Below are 14,597 nucleotides of genomic sequence, written 5' to 3' on the forward strand. Positions count from 1 at the left end.
GTGTTTCACACTGAAATGTATCTCTTGCTTCGGCGAATTTCAAGTCAATATTAGCATTAACTAACGTGCTAAAGTTCCTTGTATCAAAGTATTTCCATTTGAAACCATCAATTTGAAATGATATGAGATTTGGAGCATATAACTTGATCGATTCAGCAGCTCCCCCATAAATTTCCAAATGCATAAGTTGAAGACCACAAATATCAAGGATGTTGTCACCAAACTCACATTTTTTTAGAGACACTGATTTAAGAAGTGGACAACTTAAAAACATACCGTTAAGTGACCAATCGCACCTTCAAGACCAACTAGAACAAGTTTCTTGAGCTTAGGTAAAAACATTGAGCAAAGTTTAGAATTACCAAAGGTTTTTAACTTAAATGTCTCCAACGATTCACAAATCACGGATCGAAATTCAAGAGACTTTTGAATGTCTGGATAAGATGAATAATAAGACCGGCAAAATTTAGGATAAATGCATCTGAGAGACAAGAGGTTTTGAGCCTTTATGTTTATAGTACATATTTGTCGGTCGTCTTCCGAGGCAATGTATTGACAATGATCCATTTTTAAATGCTTAAGATTGGGAGAAGATATCTCAAAGTTGTTTTGACTGAACATCTAACCATCAAACGACAATGACTCGAGAACATGACAATTCAACAAGATCTTCTTAATATCATCATCTTCATCTAGATGAAACCTTCCGAGAGTAAGTTTCTCTAGCCTAGGTAAACTTATTGAATTCGGTATTTCAAGCTTTGGAAAATTATAAAGACTATACTCATATTTCAACTTTAATATCCTCAACGATTTCGAAGTGAAAATGGAAACAAGAGGTAATTGATATTTTATGTCACCACTAAGATTATCAAGATATAGTACTTCAAGGTTGTTGGTTTCAATACACTTACAAATACGATGGTTCTGAAGTTCACACCAAGAATCATCATATCTTAAACAAAAACTCCAAATAGGACAAGGATCGTCACGAAGATTTAATAAGTTATCAACAAAATCACTTAACTTAATTTCATGACTATATGTGCGACGACGGAAATTTAAATGACTATATTGGCGAATGAAATTTAGATACGGAAGAGATTTCCAAACATACCTCCATCTTTTAGATAAAATACAAGTCTGGATGGCTTCTCTCAACTCAATAAAAGAGAGGATACGATGAATAATGTCTAATTCTAACTCACTAATCCTGTCTTCTTCATCTTCTACTTTTTCTTCTTCTTCTTCGTCCCACCAGAACATCTTATTATTTTAGGAGCAACTACGTGATAATTAGTAGCTAGGTTTCTACAATATCCTCCTCCGGATTTATATAGAAACAGCAAAACCCTAACTTGTTGATCAAGTTAAATCCTAAAATCATGCCTTAAAAAGTGATCACGGAATCGGACCCTATTCTCGTACAAAATTTTGCTAACATTTAGCAACGGTTTTATAGTACTTACAGGTGGTCGGGGGCGTTTTCAAAAACGTAAAAAAGCTGGAGGCGCTTATAAAACTTTATTTCTTGAGGTTCTGTGACTTCTTTTTTGGGAAATTTTATATACACTCACCGTTTTTACCCGCCACACTCACATTAGGGTTGACTTGGTTAATTTGATTTGACCGAGCCAAATTTTACTCGCACTCACCAAGGCAATATTGGTCATGCTCATTAAAGAAAACCTAAAAATCAAACATCCAAAAATCAACCACATCTATACCCCCACCACTTTAAGTTTGTTTGTGAGCAGAAACATCCAATAATCAAACAATTATCTTGCTACAAGGTCATGTTCAAATATTTGAAGGTTTTTACTGGTGTTTCAACGGTGAAAACAATGGAAAAGGGTGAAACCTCATATCCTTATTTTGATCCAAATAAAATTATGAAGACTAAAGAATCGCCCACTTAAAAGGTATGTAAACATCCATGAATCTTCGTTTTATGTTTTTCTTAAGTGAAAGTTATGTTATTCTTGAAGAGCAAAAAGCAAAGAAGATAAACTATCGGAAGTATCAGACCGAACCGTTGTATTACAAGTCGACACGAAGACACCGACATGTAATGGAACAACTACTCTGTTTGACAATGTCGATGTGTTGTGTAATCTGTCGGTTGTGTCTTACCGATATGCAGACAACAATGTTGGAATTTTATAGCATGGAGAACCTACTTATTTTTTTTATTTATTTCCCTAAATAATGTAGGATGATCACTCCATTCGTAGAGGAACCGTTTTGGTAATTAAGTCCTTTTTGTCATCAAGTCTTATCAACGCACTATAATTGTATCTTTATTCACTTGGCAAAGTCCGGATCTCAGACTGTCTTTCCATTATTTGATGGTCCAAATGAATGCGAGAAGCATAAAATTATATGTCTTGGATACATAGGAGGCACATATTTTGTCAGAGTAAACTTAAAAGTCGATGCTCCACTTCCAACCTTTTCAAAACAATGGAAACGATATGCAAGTGTCGCTGCTATGAGATGGTTTGATTTATATGAAAGACGGATTGTCAATGGAGATTTAATCTTTGACCCAAATGTTCTTCTTATGAACTGTGTGACACAATATTAGTTGAGTAATTCTGCAATTGACATAATAAAATGATGAAAAGTTTATTTTATCAATTTATGATAAAAAAAATTATATTTATCTTCTTAGTGATAGAAAATTTATTAAAGACCTTCGAATGTTGCTTTTGGTTATCTGTCGGTAGGATGGTACCGACAAGTTATATTATATCGGTTTTGTCTCTCCGAACATTTGAGTTAGGCGTCGGTTTCATGTTACCGAAGAAAAGCATAACAAGTTGGTAAAGGATTTTGACCAAAATGTGAGTGTAAGTGATAAGCGGGTGTATTTGGGTAAACATGGGTATAAGGTGTGAGTGTAGATAAAGGTGAGTGTATGGGTATATGGTGTGTGTGTAGATAAAGGTGAGTGTATAGGGTAAATACAGTGAGTGTATATAACATTTTCCTAATATCTGGAAGATTCTCTTCATACAGCCTTCGAAAGCGTACGTAACATTCCTTTCTACAGTCAGAAAGCCTCATGGAAAAGGAAATAACCTATTCAACATAGTCTAATCAAAACTCTAGATCCCTCTCCTACTTTCAAAACTCTATAGTTGAAGCCTGATGATAAAACGATGTCTTACTTACAATTGTAAACCCTAGTTTTTTGCGTTCTCTATTCTTAAACTCCAGCAGTCTGTTCGTTTTACATTTTTTTATGTTTAAGATGAAACAGAAAAATTTAATTCTTGTTTTCAGGTTTCAAAGTTCGGAACTTTTGAATTGTTGGTTGATCTTTGTTTATGTTTTTGAACAATTCAATAGCCTTTGTTGATCATGCTTGGTTACTCAATTTCAATATGTTGAAGAAACCCGTGAACTAGGACGGTATGAGGCTTCACAAATATTTATTTTTCAGTAACAATTCTCCTTTACATCCATTAGTAAATCTCATTTTACTTGCTACTCGGATTATACTATGTTATTTTACAGTGTTTTGGTGGATGATGAGAATTCAAAATTAACAGTTATCCCAGCCTGATATTTATGTTGATTAATTTTAGGGAAATTTTATAGGCAATGCCCAAACATGTTAAAGGCAATGTGTTTTTTAACAAAAACTTGGTCAAAACAAGTTGACCAAGTGTGGTTAGAGGCAATGCCCAAATTTGAGGGTGTTTATCACCCACCTCATCCTTTTGTTTTCTTCCGTTAAATGTGAATGTGGCAGAGATCGGCCATCAACTCCGACCGGCTCCTCCTCCTCCTCCTCCTCTCCCCCTCCTCCTCCTCCTCCTCCTCTCTATTCTCCTCCTCCTCCTCTATTCTCTCTCTCTGGATCTGGGGATGCCTATCCAGCTTCCCACGGAAGGCAACATAAATTTGCCTCCCAAAACTATAAAGATGCACTCACAAAATCAATCCTATTTTTTGAAGGACAAAGAACGGGGAAGCTCTCTTCTAACCAGAGAGTCACATGGAGAAAAGATGCAGGTCTCTCTGATGGATCAGCCATTAATGTTAGTTTCAACCTTCTCATTACCCATCTTAACTTCACTTTCTATGTTTTCAATATATGAAGGTGAGTTTGTTTTTAAAGGTGGAAAAAATGATAAACTGCAGGTTTATTTGGTTGGAGGATTCTATGATGCTGGTGACAATGTGAAGTTTGGGTTTCCAATGGCTTTCACAACCACCATGTTTTCATGGACTGTTTTTGAATTTTGTGGTTTAATGAAGAGTGAATTGCAGAATGCAAGAACAGCTATTCGTTGGGCTACTGATTATCTTGCCAAAGGAAGAAAAAAAAGTTGAAGAGAAGAAAAGCAAGAAGTACGAACTTTTTTATTTTATGAAGGTCACCGCCCGGAGATTGCCGCACCGGCAACTAACCTAACGACGTCAATTGTATCGTTATGTCAAACATTAATTAAGGCATTGCCTCATATACACCCATTGCCTTTAACCATTTTAGGGATTGCCTTTAGCAAGCTTGTCTTTAACAACTTTGGGCCTATAATCTGACACAAAATGCTGTTTTCTAAACAAATCTATATGAATGCATTTAATTTGTATAGTTAGATTCTTAATATCTCAATATGTATTTATATTGCTTCTAGTAGTTCATTTGAATTGATCTAAAGTGTGATATTTTGGTGAAAATATGGTATTGATTATCTACCATAGAGTCTTTGTCCTAAATTATGCTAGACAAATTATGTTAATTGAGGCTTCACAAAATACTCTACCTAATTACGATTTGATTTAGGCCTCTTTCATTAGAAGTTTAACTTCGATGATTATCGTGCTTATCAAGTGCTTATCAAATCTTCATGATGTATCTGTGTTTTGTAACGACTAACGTAGATCGTAGTCGAATCCTCAAAAAGTACAATCTGTCGAGTCACATAATAAAAAGAAAAAAATGAATATTATATAATTGACAGCACATGAAAAATTAAAGGCTGTCTTTGAAGATACACCTCATGCACACAAAAAGTTTCATTGATGAATATTTAGGAGTTGATAAAATGGGTAAGAATTCAAATTACCAGAAGATAACGCCATTACTAAAAACTAATTTTGTGCTTAAAGCATCACATAGAAATTTACGATCAATTGTAGCATACAATTGAAGTTGTTCACTACCACCTGCTGCCTACTATTGAAGTTGTTCATGACCAATTGTCAGGGCGTTCATTGGACAACAAGAATGTTACAAATGGTGCGACTCTTGGGAAATCTTTTGCAAGTCGAGCAGCTTCTTTTAATTCTTCATACCGAAACAAATTTAGTGTAACATTCTGCAAATTGTTGGCATTCTTCAACAGTCTTGTTACAAACATAAGATAATCATAACCTTTATAGTTATCAATATATAGAGATGGACCTGGACCATAAATCACGACCTCTTTAAGGTGATGGAAGTTGCATCCTTGGAGTAGTGGTGGCGTGTCAATTTGGCAGCCGTGTCGACCATAAATCACGACCATAAGATAATCATAACCTTTATAGTTATCAATTTGGCAGCCGTGGCGTGTCAGACACGCCACGGCCACGCCAGGCACGGCTTGAGCCGTGCCGTGCCCAGACCACAAAAGTCTGGGCACAGAAACGGCCCACGGGAACGGCCCGGCCGTTCCCGTGGCGTTTCCGTTGCGTTTATGGTCGTTTCTGTGGCCGTTCCGTGGCGTTCCCGGTGTCGTTCCCGTGGCCGTTCCGTGGCGTTCCCGTAGTCGCTACTGTGGCTCCTACCCATTCATAAATATTTTTTACTTGTAAAAAAAAAGTAATAAAAGAAATATTACATTTTTTTTCAAGTAAAAAATTGTGATGTACAAAAACTTTAGAGTCTATGTCATATCTTTGTTTATTTTATTGGAAAAAGAGTTGTATAAAGATTCTCCAGTACATTTACTTTATATTTTGTTGGTTAGGTGTGGGACTATCTTTACCACTTTATTTGTTTATTTTTTTGAAAATAAGTTTTAGTTTGTTTCAACAAAAATAAAAATCTAAGTAAAAAAAAAAATAAAGAAACCTCTTTTGTACTACACCAATTACTAATAAATGGGGTGGGAGTGTACAACACCCTCAAAAGAGAGTGTTGTACACCCTAAGTAACTTTTTAAAATTAAAAAAATTAAAAGTGTTTTGGGGATGTTAGTACACCCTAGGTAATGCTTAAAAATTCAAATAACTAAATTGGGCCGTTGCTAGCGTGTCGTTGTTGCCGTTTCCGTTCCGTGTCGTTCCGTGTCCACGGGTCGTGCCGTGTACGATCCGTTCCGTGTCGTTCCTGCGTGTCTAATGGGCCGTGTTTAACGGGTCTGGGGCTCTAAAATCCTAGCCCCGACACGGCACACCAGACCCATGACGGGTAAACACGGCACGGAACGGACCGTTCCGTGCCGTTCCGTGTCCTCAAATAAACGGGCCGTGCCGGTCCGTTTCCGTGTCGGCACAGCCCGTTGGCCACCACTACCTTGGAGCGAGACTTTTATTAGTTTCAATTCGTTATCATCCCCCGAATTTATCCTCATAATAAGAGACTCTACGTTAGGAGATATCTCAAGTAAGTGTGATATTACATTGATGGAGTCTCGCAAGAGCCACGTCGAGAGCTCCAAACATGTAAGGTTACGAAACTCAAGTAGATTATCTAATAATGACGGAGCTTCTGAGAGTAACATAATGACTAAATATGATAATGTTAGAACTTTCACTTTATGAAAAGCTCCAAGTAATTTAACAATGGGTCGTAAATATAATTTTCTCGTCTGATCATCAATATTTGGTGTTTCACACTTAAAAGTATCTCTTGCTTTGGCGAATTCCAAGTCAATATTAGCATTAACTAATGTGCTAAAGTTCCCTGTCTCAAAGTATTTCCATTTGAAACTATCAAATTGAAGTGATATGAGATTTGGAGCATATAACTTGATCGATTCAGCAGCTCCCCTACAAATTTCCAAATGCTTAAGTTGAAGACCACAAATATCAAGGATGTTGTCACCAAACTCACATTTTTTTAGAGACACTGATTCAAGAAGTGGACAACTTGAAAACATACCGTTAAGAGCATCAGTCTCACCTTCAAGACCAACTAGAACAAGTTTCTTGAGCTTAGGTAAAAACATTGAGCAAAGTTTAGAATTACGAAAGGTTTTTAACTTAAATGTCTCCAACGATTCACAAATCACGGATCGAAATTCAAGAGACTTTTGAATGTCTAGATAAGATGAATAGTAAGACTGGAAAAATTTAGGATAAATGCATCTGAAAGACAAGAGGTTTTGAGCATTTATGTTTATAGTACATATATGTCGGCCGTCTTCGGAGGAATTGTATTCACAATGATACATTTTTAAATGCTTAAGATGGGGAGAAGATATCTCAAGATTGTTTTGACTGAACATGCAATGATAAAACGACAATGACTCAAGAACATGACAATTCAACAAGATCTTCTTAAAATCATCATCTTCATCTAGACGAAACCCTCCAAGAGTATTGAATTCGGTATTTCAAGCTTTCGAAAATCAGAATGGTTATAAGCATATTTCAACTTTAATATCCTCAACGATTTCGAAGTGAATATGGAAACAAGAGGTAATTGATATATTATGTCACCTCTGAGATAATCAAGATATAGTACTTCAAGGTTGTTGGTTTCAATACATTTAGAAATACCATGATTTGGAAGTTTAAACAAAGAATCATCATATCTTAAACAAAAGCTCGAAATAGGACAGGGATCGTCACGAAGATTTAATAAATTATCAACAAAATCACAAAACTCAACTTTATGAATATATGTGCGACGACGACGAAAACTTAAATGACTATATTGGCGAATGAAATTTAGATACGGAAGAGATTTCCAAACATACCTCCATCTTTTAGATAAAATACAAGTCTAGATGGCTTCTCTCAACTCAGTAAGAGAGTGGATACGATGAATAATGTCTAGTGGTAACTCACTAATCCTGTCTTTTTCATCTTCTACTTTTTCTTCTTCGTCCCACCAGAACATATTATTATTTTAGCTACTACATGATAATTACTAGGGTTCGACAATCCTCCTCCGGATTGATATAGAAGCAGCAAAACCCTAACTTGTTGATCAAGTTAAATCCTAAAATCTTGCGGCGGTTTGTTCAAAATCCTAAAATCATGCCTTAAAAAGTGATCACGGAATCAGATACTATTCTCGTACAAAATCTTGCTAACATTCAGCAACGGTTTTATAGTACTTACAAATGGTCGGGGGCGCTTTCGAAAAATTAAAAGCTGGAGGCGCCTATAAAACTTTATTTCTTGAGGCTCTGTGACTTTTTTTGGGAAATTTTATATACATTCACCGTTTTTACCCGCCACACTCACATTAGGGTTGACTTGGTTAATTTGATTTGACCGAGCCAAATTTACTCACACTCACAAGTCAATATTTGTCAAGCTCATTAAAGAAAACCTAAAAATCAAACATCCAAAAATCAACCACATCTATACCCCCACCAGTTTAAGTTTTTTTTTGAGTAGAAACATCCAAAGTCAAACAGTTATCTTGCTACCAGGTCATGTTCAAAAGTTTGAAGGTTTTTATTGGTGTTTCAACGGTGAAAACAGTGGAAAAGGGTGAAACTTCATATCCTTATTTTGATCCAAATAAAATTATGAAAACTAAAGAATCGCCCACTAAAAAAGTACGTAAACATCCATGAATCTTCGTTTTAAGTTTTTCTTAAGTGAAAGTGATGTTATTCTTGAAGAGCAAAAAGCAAAGAAGATAACCTATCGGAGGTATCAGACCGAACCGTTGTATTACAAGTCGACACGAAGCCACCGACATGTAATGGAACTACTCAGTTTGACAATGTCGATGTGTTGTGTAATCTGTCGGTTGTGTCTTACCGATATGCAAACAACAATGTTGGAATTTTGTAGAGTGGAGAACCTACTTATTTTTTTTATTTCCCTAAATAATGTAGGATGATCACTCCATTCGTAGAGGAACCGTTTTGGTACTTGAGTCCTTTTTGTCATCAAGTCTTATCAACGCACTATAATTGTATCTTTATTCACTTGGCAAAGTCCGGATCTCAGACTTTCTTTCCATTATTTGATGGTCCAAATGAAGGCGAGAAGCATAAAATTATATGTCTTGGATACATAGGAACACACATTTTGTCAGAGTAAACTTAAAAGTCGATGCTCCACTTCCAACCTTTTCAAAACAATGGAAACGATATGCAAGTGTCGCTGCTATGAGATGGTTTGATTTATATGAAAGACATATTGTCAATGGAGATTTAATCTTTGACCCAAGCGTTCCTCTTATGAACAGTGTGACATAATATTAGTTGAGTAATTCTGCAATTGACATAATAAAATGATGAAAAGTTTATTTTATCAATTTATGATCATAAAAATATTTTATTTATCTTCTTACTGATAGAAAATTTATTAAAGAACTTCGAATGTTGCTTTCTGTTATCTGTCGGTAGGATGGTACCGACAAGTTGTATTATTTATCGGTTCTATCTCTCTGAACATTTGAGTTAGGTGTCGGTTTCTTGTTACCGAAGAAAAGCATAACAAGTTGGTCAAGGGTTTTGACCAAAATGTGAGTGAAGTGATAAGAGGGTGTATTTGGGTAAAAATGGGTATAAGGTGTGAGTGTAGATAACGGTGAGTATATAGGGTAAAAACGGTAAGCGTATATAACATTTCCCTAATATCTGCAAGATTCTCTTCATAGAGCCTTCGAAAGCTTACGTAACTTTCCTTTCTCCAGTCAGAAAGCCTCATGGGAAAAGAAAGAACCTATTCAACATAGTCTAATCAAAACTCTAAATCCCTCTCCTACTTTCAAAACTCTATAGATGATAAAACGATGTCTTACTTACAATTGTAAACCCTAGTTTTTTGCGTTCTCTATTCTTAAACTCCAGCAATATGTTGGTTTTACATTTTTTATGTTTAAGATGAAACAGAAAAATTTAATTCCTGTTTCTAGGTTTCAAAGTTCGGAACTTTTGAATTGTTGGTTGATCTTTGTTTATGTTTTTGAACAATTCAATGGCCTTTGATGATGATGTTTGGTTACTTAATTTCAATATGTTGAAGAAACTCATGAACTAGGACGGTATGAGGCTTCACAGTGTTTTGTGGATGATGAGAATTCAAAATTAACTGTTATCCCTGCCTGATATTTATGCTGGTTAATTTTAATCGGACACATAAAACGTTGTTTTCTAAACAAATCTATATGAATGCATGTAATTTGTATAGTTAGATTCTTAATCTCTCAATATGTATTTATATTGCTTCTAGTAGTTCATTTGAATTGATCTAAAGTCTGATTTTTTGGTGAAAATATGGTATTGATTATCTACCATAGAGTCTTTGTCCTAAATTATGCTAGAATAATTATGTTATTTGGTTCCGACCCATTGATGATTTGCTTAGAAATTATGTGACGGAAAGAATATCTTTACAAAAAATTAGTTGGTAGATCATCTTGTTTGAGCCATGGTGGTGTATTCCTTAGTGATGTTAGTGTCTTAGTGGTTGTTTTCTTAGTATATGTAGATGGGATAATGAGATGAAGCATAGGAAGGTGGAAGAGTTTGCCAATGAGATTATAGGTGAGAAGATAAAGTGTGTGTAAGTGTAATGTGTGTGCCCTTGCAAAAGGGTTAAGACAAATAAAATGCATAAATCAGCTAAGTTACGTCTTTACTCATATTCTGAACCAACTAAGCTAAGACAAATTACACCATTCACACTAGTTAGAAAATTTTAATATTTCAAAGACTCAAATGAGAAAACAAAGAAACAAACATTCTGGAACCAAGCAAACTAGTAAAAAAGTTCAAACTGTAACAGTATTAAGACGACCAAATAGGAACACGACTGCAACCAAAAGGATGTTCTCAACATATAGTTTATGCACATAAACATTTTTCACTGATGATTAACAATCTGTACTTGAAAATATTATACTAGATGAAACAATCTGTTTGGGAATCCAAGCATCATTATAAACAAATTTTTTTGCTTAAACAATCACATTAACTCATAGAAACTCACAATCAATCATAGCCTACCAGTGAAGTTGTTCATGACCAATTGCTAGGGCATACTTTGAAAAACAAGAATGTTACAAATGGAGAGACTCTTGGGAAATTTTCTGCGAGCCGAGCAGCTTCCGTTAGCTCTTTGTCCGTAGACAAATTTAGTGTCACCTTCCGCAAATTGTTGGCCTTCTTCAACAATATTGTTAGAAATGTAAGATTATCATAACCTTTAATATGTTTGAAAAATGACGGACCATAAATCTCGACCTCTTTAAGGTGATGGAAGTTGCATCTTTGGAGCGAGACTTTTATTGGTTTCAATCCTTTATCATTCCCCACATTTGTCCTCATAATAAGGGACTCTATGTCTGGAGATATCTCAAGTAAGTGTGATATTACATTGATAGAGTCTCTTAAAAGCCACGTTGAGAGGTCCAAACGTGTAAGATTACTAAACTCAAGTAGATTTCTAATAATGACGGAGCTTCTGAGAGTAACATAATGACTAAAGGTGATAATGTCAGATCTTCCGCATTACGAAAAGCTCTAAGTAATTTAACAATCTGTGGTAAATATAATTTTCTCATCTGATCGTTAATTTTTGGTTTTTTCCAACTATAAGTAACTTCTTCGGCGAAACTCAAGTCAATATTAGCACTAACTAATGTGCTCAAGCTCCCTGCATCAAAGTATTTCCACTTGAGACTATCAAAATGAAGTGATAAGAGATTTGGAGCATATAGCTTGATCGATTCAACGGCTCCCTCATAAATTTCCAAATGCTTAAGTTGAAGACCAAAAATATCAAGGCTGTTGTCACCAAACTCACAGTTTTTTAGGGACAACGATTCAAGAAGTAGACAGCTTGAGAACATACTATTAAGAGCATCAGTCGCACCTTCAAGACCAATTAGAACAAGTTTCTTGAGCTTAGGTAAATACTTTGATCCATCTTGCACACAAACTTTAAGATCACCATAAGTTTCCAACTTAAATGTCTCCAATGATTCGCAAATCAGGGATTTAAATTCAAGAGACCTTTGAATTTGTGAATCACATGAATAATCAGTATAGAATGTAGGATAATGGCATTCGAATGACAAGAGATTAGGAGCATTTATATTTATAGTACATGTTTGCTGGTTGTTGTATGACCACTCAATGTATTTTTTCTTTTTCTTTTTCTTTTTTTTGTTGAGAGCGCGGTCAATGAGGTCAGGGTCAATGGGGTCAATGTATTGACAACTAGACATTTTTAAATGCTTAAGATGGGGAGAAGATATCTCAAGGTTTTTTTGGTTGAATATGCATCTATGAAATGACAATGACTCGAGAACATGACAATTCAACAAGATCTTCTTAATATCACCATCTTCATCTAGCCGAAACCCTCCGAGAGTAAGTTTCTCTAGCCTAGGTAAACTCATTGAATTCAGTATGTCAAGCTTTGGAAAATCAGAATATCCATTCTCATAATGCAACTCTAATCTCTTCAAATATTTCGAAGTAAATATGGTATCAAGAGGTAATTGATTTTTTATGTCATCACTAAGATTGTCAACATGTAGTTCTTCAAAGTTGTCACGAACATGTAATACTTTATTAACAAAATCACTAAACTTAATCTCAGAACCATAATTTGTGTCAAGGAAATTTAGATATGGAAGAGATTTCCAAACATACCTCCAGTCTTTAGATAAAATACAAGTCTGGATGGCTTTTCTCAACGTAAGAAAAGAGACGATCCGATGTTTAATCTCTAGTGGTAACACGCTAATCCTGTCTACTTTTTCTTCTACTCCTTTTTCTTCTTCTTCTTCTTCTTCTTCCTCCCACCAGAACATCTGAATATTATTATCTACGCACAAATTACTAGGTTTAACGAGATCCTCCTCCGGATTTATATAAAACCAGCAAAACCCTAACTTGTTCATTAAGTCAAATCCTAAAATCTTGCCTTAATCACAAAATCGGATCCTATTCTCGTGCAAAATCTTTCTTATATTTAGCAACGGTTTTATCCTACTTGCTGAAGATGGTCGGGGCGCTTTCAACAAAAAAAAAAAACAGAAGGCGCCTATAGAACTTTATTTCTCGAGGGCCAGCACTTTGGGGAAAGCAAAATAGTTTCCGGGGTGTGAAGACTTGGTTAATTTTGTTTGATTTTTGTTTATGTTTGGTTTACTCAATTGCAATATGTTGAAGAAACTCATGAACTAGGACAGTCTGAGGCTTCACAAAATATGTAATTATACTGCTTTTAGTAGGTCGTTTGAATTGATCTAAACACTGATTTTTTTTTTTGTGAAAATATGCTATTGATTACGTACCATAGAGTCTTCACCGTAAATTACCATAGACAAATTATGTAATGGAAGATTGTATATATAATGACGAGAATATCTTTACGAAAAATTTGTCTTTAGATCGTCTCATTTGAGCCATATAGAGTATCCCATATAGCTTTTGTTTTGTAAAATACTTTTTAGCTTGTTATAACTATGTGATGTTTCTAATAGTAGCTATGTGAGTATATTAGTTCTCACTCCCCAAAACACAACCTTCATCAATGGGTTCTCAGATTTAGCAAGAAAATTTTACCTAATAGCATGCAATTGGTTTATTTTGTTTATCTTCTTCCTTCTTAAAAGTACCCTCTTTGAATTCATGACTCTTTTGATATATATTTTCAGTTAGGGTTTCTTCCCGGTAAATATTATCGTCACCTTCTTCACCAATGTGAGTATTCTTGACCTTCTTCTTTCCAACTCTAATCTCCAAAAATGAAAAGAATTTGCTTAACCCACCAGGGAGTTCCATTGCTTCTCCAGCGAAGGGTCTTGCCGGATTCCTTTCTTCGTTTCTATTCTTCGTTTCTAATAAAGTGTTACAAGTGCACGTTCGAGGACTCTTTAATGTCCTCCCACCCCATCTCTCTCTCCCAACTAATTTCTCATGTTCACCAATGCCAATTAGTAGATCGTAAATCGTCTTCTACCAAGCCTAATGTCTATTAGTAGTATCTCTTTTAGGTAGGGGGTTGTAATTGGAAGACATTAAACACATGGCCAAATTAATAATTTCACATAGCTTAGATAAGGGGGTTCTTCTATCCTCCTGAGATATATTGGCAGGTATGATAGAGTCAATCCCTTGAAATTTAGTACTTCTATCAACCACGCTAAACAGTTAAAAATGGGCCAGACTAAAATTTAGAAAAAAATACTCCACCTAAGTACGATTGGACCGAGTCACATAATAGAATAAAAGTGAATATTATAATTGACAGCACATTGGAAGTGAAAAGGAGGAAGAAGATGGTCGCCTTGCTTACGTCAGCCGGCACCTTCTCTCTCCTCAAAAAACTCCTTCGCCCCTCACACATTGAATAATATTGTTCCTTGGAGGACTTAGATCACTCATGCAAAGTTAGGACAAGAAAGGAAAAGACAAACTTAAGCTTTCCTCGAATCATTATTAATCTAA

At 35.3% G+C, this 14,597-nt stretch overlaps 2 non-coding genes across 2 annotated transcripts; both read left to right on the forward strand.

The window, feature by feature from the left end:
* The first annotated feature begins 10,113 nt into the window (after positions 1-10,113).
* Positions 10,114-10,186, forward strand: LOC147537081 (small nucleolar RNA snoR20a). The gene has a single exon (XR_015226790.1). It is a non-coding gene; the product is annotated as a small nucleolar RNA snoR20a (small nucleolar RNA).
* Positions 10,187-10,195: 9 nt separating this feature from the next.
* Positions 10,196-10,275, forward strand: LOC147537082 (small nucleolar RNA R38). The gene has a single exon (XR_015226834.1). It is a non-coding gene; the product is annotated as a small nucleolar RNA R38 (small nucleolar RNA).
* Positions 10,276-14,597: the final 4,322 nt, after the last annotated feature.

Source organism: Eschscholzia californica, unplaced genomic scaffold (assembly GCF_041429995.1).
Source record: "Eschscholzia californica isolate CP2 unplaced genomic scaffold, dmEscCali1.0.p SCAF_5, whole genome shotgun sequence".
NCBI lineage: Eukaryota > Viridiplantae > Streptophyta > Magnoliopsida > Ranunculales > Papaveraceae > Eschscholzia > Eschscholzia californica.